Below are 6843 nucleotides of genomic sequence, written 5' to 3' on the forward strand. Positions count from 1 at the left end.
TAGCAGTCATTGTTTTATTTGTTCAATACATTCAACGTCGGTACGGACGAACAGCAGCGCAGCAGAGCGTCGACTTTGCAATCCTAATTCTTGATTGTATGTTTGTGCTGCTGCGCTACAGTCAGATATATATCTGTCGGTAATTATTGGTTGCGGTGGGGAGTAATAGTGGAATTGAAAAAAGAAAAATCACAAATTGGCATTCGCCTCCATATGTGTGTGTTTGTATCTTAGTGTTTGCGCATTTGTGTGTTTGTGTGCGGAGACAATAGCGTCAAACAATAACAAAATTGCAGGCGGCTGCACTAAATTCGCCCATGCTTTGCTCTTGCACTCTCCTCCACCGGCAAAAATCCATGCCATTCGTAGTTCAGCTGCTCTGAGATACATCTGTTTTACTGTCAGTGAATTTGCAGCGAATCGTTTGAAAGCAGCAAATTTTAGAGGTAAGTAATTAATGAAATATCATTTTAATGTTTTCGCTTTTTCTTATCCAAATATTTTCTTTTTCTTTACAGGTATGTAACAATAAACATATTTACAACTACAACTTTGGTACTTCAAAGCTCATCCTGCACCGAAAACCCACAGAGAACAGACAAATGTGATGCAAAGAAAATTTTATTTTGTCCTTGAGGATGAGTATTGCAATTCCAGTAAAGCTTTACCTTTCATCGAGTCGCTAAATTATAATGAATTTGAAAGTTAGGATTACTAACAAGTTTACTGAAACAAGGCCAGTGTTTATAGCTATCGGTAGCTGACGCTAAGCTCTGCAGATCCGACAAGGAAAATTACTTCTAGCCATTACTCTTCCTGCATGCAGATAATGATAACTATTCGAAGAGCTTATATATGTATGCACAAAAGTATGTATAAATTAATCCAAAGAGCCACTTGAGCCACTTGTTTGAATGGCATCGACTAGTCCGTAGAAGTAGCATTACTGTGACTGAGCCCTTCTATTATCACCTCTGCTACGGACAGGAGGCTTCAGAAACGAAAACTTCTCTAAACAAAGTAATTGCAAACCATCGAACGTATTTTTTTTTTTCATATGAATGATTCTCATAAAAATAAATTGGGGGTATTCTACTTGTAGGAAAAATCAAACCAAATATAGAGAAATTATGAGCAAAACTTAGCATATGGTGCAGAAAAATTATGGTTTGCTGTAATTTAGTGATAGTGTACGGGCAGATTTTGAATATTTCTATGCTAAATGGTTCCGTTGCTCATTAAAAAAAACTTGCTTGAAAAATACTATTCCAGTAGTTCGTAAAATCAAAATTTTTCAAATTCAATTAAATTTATTCGGTCTATGATATTACAATCTTACAGACAAGAGTGCACTAATTTGCGGAGATACTTAATAACAAAATGTTGACAATGGCAAATAGAGAACAAAAAACTATGAGAGATAACGTTTAGGAGACAATTTGAAAACATGTCTGGCGGAAGAAAAATCAATATTTAATGCCTTTGAAATAGTATTAAGATCAACTAACGCTCGGGGAACTCAAGCAAAGGAAATGTACTATGCTCTATTGTAAATTTCAATGCAAGAATTTTGGCAGCCTTTTGAAACATATTTGCTCAAGAAGGTCTAGAAAATTACTCGATATAGAGATAAAGTCTAGGACAAGCATACGCAAATAGACTGATCTTCTATTTCTAAGAGATTATAGGCTTATAAGTTTACAACGGGAATACATAGTAGGAAGGCAGTGGGTCAGAAAAATGTAAAGTTTTAAGGTCGAAATTGGGAACCTTCTTTGTTCAGTAGATTAGATTCCAATTCAGTAGATTAGATTCCAAATAACAGAAGCATTTGCCAATTTTGTTTAGACCAAAGAATTAAATAAGGCTTCTTGAGTGTAGAGGTCTTCGAAATTTTTCGGAAATCTACGTAAGAAGGCAAATCTACGCCCATTTGGGAGCACATAGTAGATATGGTATATAGACGAAAAGCTTGAGTCGAAAACCACACCCATATCGACAAAATTCTTAACAGAAGTTTGCTGATTATTTAAAATATTATAAAACTATTAAAAAAAAACACAGAACACTTGGTGAATGAAAGCCTTTTTTAATGTTGAACGTCAATTTATTACTATGCCGCCAACTAACAAGATTTTTAAATCATTCATTAAATACAGAACTTCAGAGGCACAGCTGATTCTACGAAAGAGCTTAAGGTCATCAATACAAAAAACCAGAATTTTCAAAAAAAGCAACAAATTCATTTATAAACAAGAAAAACAGTAAGGGTGCCAGAATGCTTTACTTTTAAGACTTTTTCGAAAAGCTTGAAAGAAGACCGACACTTTAGAAATAGGCCTGCAATTTGAAATTTTATTAAATGTATCCGCATAAGCATCGGGAAGCTCTACAAAAAATGTAATTCGGTATTAGTTTTCAATTTATTGACCTCTAAGAGTGCAGTGATATGTTTCTTAATCGCATTTACGCGACACTTTCATATTAATTCAGTAGCAAATTTCTACAATTCTTTCATTGATAATATAGAATTGCCGCTTATACGCTTTAGTACAAGGAGAATTAAAGGTGATATCAGTAGGACAATGAATTTGTTTTTGTTTTACTTTACCAGGAACATAAGGATGCCAGCATAAAATGAAATGCCGAAAAGCCGTTCCGTTCGCACCAACGTCGTGTGCTTCTAACTGCAACTGCATTTCGGCTATTCAACGCAGTTCGTCCTTTTCTTCTCCTTTTCTATTTTCTTTGGTCGCGACTCCTTCTCCTAATTGTGGTGTGCGTCTTGATGTTGTTCCACAAATGGAGTGACCAAACGGCAAATGGTTTTTTATGAAGAGCTTTTTCATTGCAGAGTTACACCCAGAGGTTTGCCATTGTCTGCTGAGGAGCGACCGTGAAAAACTGAAAACAAATTTCTTTCATTTGGTTTTTCATGCAGGGAGACTCGCACCTGTGCACTTCCGAATGGTAGTCACGCACCAACGCATTTGGCTACGACGAGTTATACCGCTTTCGGTTAATTTCTACCGTCTGTATCTTCGCTCCCCTTTTTTAATTCATTTTTGAAACTTCATCCTTCAGATGACTTCAACTCTTGGCCCAGGGAAATATAATCAGATAGAATTCTGTGCTGAATTAAATACGAACAGTCCTTTTTCGATCACTTACTAGAATTTTTCAATTGCTAATGTTTAAGCGAACTGCGCCATTCATTCCAAGCGGAGTTTTGAATTAATATTTTGACATTTGTGAATGTACTTAAAAAAAGGAAAGTTTACATTAAAGCAATTTAAAAAATCGAGGTGAAGTATAAATGCACTTGCATCGGATGTTGTTTTAGTTGCATGCCAACTATCGATATCGATAACTATGGTATGAAGGCTGAGAAAGGCAAACTGTGTTGACATTTCTGTTCAGTAAGGTTTGACAAGTCATCATGAATCGTTTAACGCCAGAACAATGCCACCAAATTGTGGAAATTTACTTTGAAAAAAAAAAAAATTTTGTTTGCGAAGTTCATAAAGCACTCGCGGCATCTGTCGAAATGAGGAAGGAGTTGCCGTTACGGTGAAGGACGAGCGCTATGGAGCCATGCTGACTGAATTTTTGATTCCAAAAGCTAATCAGCTAAATAGCGACGACAATTGGTTCCAACAAGACGGTGAAACTTGGCATACCGCACGCTGAACAATCGATTTATTGAATTGATCGAATAGGCCATGCAACTCGTAGTCGCAGCAGCATATGTCATATTCAAAAATAAATGAGTAAATAAGAATAAATAAATAAATAATATAAAAATTATAAATAAATGCCATGGAATTATAATAAAAAAATTCATTGCAACAATATTTCTGTTTTGTTATATCTTTTTAAGTTGTCAAGGTCTTAAAAAAACACTCGATACTATATATTAATTTAATATTTTGACTTTTTTAATTCACGCAATCATTTAAATAAGATAGCCAAAATATATATTTAAACTCCCTTTGTTTTTGAAAGAAACAAATTTCCATGAATTATACTAAATATTCGATCGATCGATTGAATTGAGTGACTGTCTGCAGTAGTGATGATAACGCCGCGATTCGGAATTTTAGATAATTGGCATATTATCACAATGCATACCGTCGCTTATGTTGCCGACAAAGCAAATAAAGCAAATAACTGAATGGCGAGAACAACCACTTTTAAAAACGTTAGCAAACTTACGTACAAATATTTACTGTTATGTAATTCCTCAGCTGATAACCATTTAATAAATTTTTGGTATATAAGTCTACAAAAACCACTTTGGTAACAATATTGGTTCCAAAAAAAAAACAATAACAACAATATTGCTTACTCAGCAAACAATTCTAATGCACATCTCCTTAGTTTGCAGTAATGAGAAACAAAAATAAATGGAATAATAAATTTACTAAATTTATAACTTCTTAACAAGTAATTTATGAAGTGAAAAACTATTTTTTGACGAATTTATTATTTTCATTGAATTGTAATCACATTTCACATTGCAATCCTTGCCGTTCATGACTTATAAGTAATCCCAATCGATGGCTTAAACCTGTCGTCAATCCTGGTAGCCGAAAGTGCATGCATATGTATGTATGTATGTGTGCATCTCTTAGCCTTTAGTGTCTGGACGCCACGTATACTGAAACGAAATATCCGAAAATTGTCCAAGATGCCTGTCTTCTCGATGCTTCGTCCAACACCACCAGCAACGTAAAGCAACCTTCCAAAATAAGTATTTATGTGGTCGTCTGCTTTTGTCAAGTTGTTGTCGAAGACAAAGCGTTGAGCTGGCAGCAGTTGAGGCGTTTTCATACATACAAATGTAATATAGATAGATATACATATGTGTGTATGTGTGTTTAAGTATTGAAGTGTTCACAAACTTGGCGTATATAATAAACACACCATTTACATACGTACATACATAGAGGGTGGTTCATTTAGAGGTATCGGATTTTAAATTTATATATATATTAGTAAAACAACGAAAATTCAAATTTATTTGGCAATTTTTATTATTTTTGTGTAGAACTATTCTTGACATCTATTTTTTTTAAAGATATTCCCTTTAAAATGTTGGTCGCAACTGCGCCGTAATTCGGCCATCGGTAAACACCAATTTCGAATGACTCATTGGAGGAATAACTTCTATCTCGTGAATAACTTCTATAATATTGGCTTCCAATGTCTCAATGGAAGCTGGTTTATTCACGAAGTATTTAGACTTTACATATCCCCACAAATAAAAGTCCAAAGGTGTGATATCACACGATCTTGGTGGCCAATCCATTGGTACGAGTCAAGAAATAAATTGCTCACCGAAACGACGACGCAATAAATCCATTGTTTCACAGGCTGTATGACAAGTAGCACCGTTTTATTGGCACCAAATGTTGTGGAGATCACTTGCTTTAATCTCCGGTATCAAAAAGTCGTGTATTATGGCGCGATAGCGGCCATTCACTGTCTTTGAAGAAATATGGGCCAATGATTCCTCCAGCCCATAGGCCGCACCAAACGGTTGTTTTCAATGGATGTAATAACTGTTCTTGAATGGCTTCTGGTTGCTCTTCAGCCCAACAACGGCAATTTTTCTCATAGACGTAGCCATTAAGCCAAACATGGACCTCATCGCTGTACACAATTGTTGTCCTGAATGCGCGATGAACTCTTTTCACAGAGCGTCGATTTTCGTAATTCTATTGTACGATTTGTAAACGTTGTTGAGACGTAAGTCTTTCCATGATGAAATGTAAATGAATACTATGTAAACAAAAATTATTTATTTAGTTTGACAGTAGTCACGCGTAATCTGCCAAAAAAACCCTATTGGAAAAAGTACCTCCAATCTGATCACCCTTTATATACATCGATATAAAAGTGCCATATGGCGTTGCTACACCAACGCTTTTGTTGCTTATGTTTTTTTTTATTGTATCATACTTTGGAAACTGATCTTCAGTGTTTGCTTTAAGCTGGATTCTCAGTTTCCCTGCTCTTGCTTTCGCCAACTCATCCTGCTGATGGTTCGTAATTTTTGGCGTTCATACAAAAGCTGTAGGGTTTTTTTGGCTTGAATTCTTCGACTCAGTTCTTGCAGCTGGATTTTACCTGTAACTTTAGTGCAAATATACATATGTGTATACATATATACATACATATGTATATGCCCTGCTGCGGTGAAAAGAATAACAACTCAGATGTGATTAAATTTTAGAGGCAAAATTGAACTAACTTTGATTATTTCGTTATGCGTTACTCTTAGGGCGAAATGTGAGATATGCCTAAAGACGGCATAAAAAAGGGATGTTTTTAGAGGTTTCAGAAATAAAGACTAAAAAAGAATTATTAGTGAAATTAATATTAATTTGAATCGATAGTTAGTTTCATAGCATAAAGAATGGAAAATAAATTCACTCATATTTATAACGGAGCAGTGTTTGAGGTACGTCAGTCCGGAGTGCCAATCTTATGTGCAGCATGCACTTCATTAGAAACGCGTTATTTTGACTCCTCATCATCATTGCTGGCGTGATGGTCCGGGTTGCATCTTGGTCTCCCTCAATAACTTCGACCAAGAACATCGATTCTTTGCAGATATCTTCCAGTTTTTCAGCCCACAGATCTTAACGTCGTCATTGATTGTGTCAATGCTTGGGCGAGCCCTTTTATAAGTCACATACAGCATAATATTGGGGATCATTTTTGAAATTTCGTTTTTGGGTCCATCCGCACAACATGTCCAGCTCACTTAAGACGCTGAAGTTGTATGCAGTCGGCGATTTGGAAGTCGTTTAGCTCAGCTATACATTCATCGTTATA

The sequence above is a fragment of the Anastrepha ludens genome, chromosome 4, assembly GCF_028408465.1.
Source record: "Anastrepha ludens isolate Willacy chromosome 4, idAnaLude1.1, whole genome shotgun sequence".
Taxonomy (NCBI): domain Eukaryota; kingdom Metazoa; phylum Arthropoda; class Insecta; order Diptera; family Tephritidae; genus Anastrepha; species Anastrepha ludens.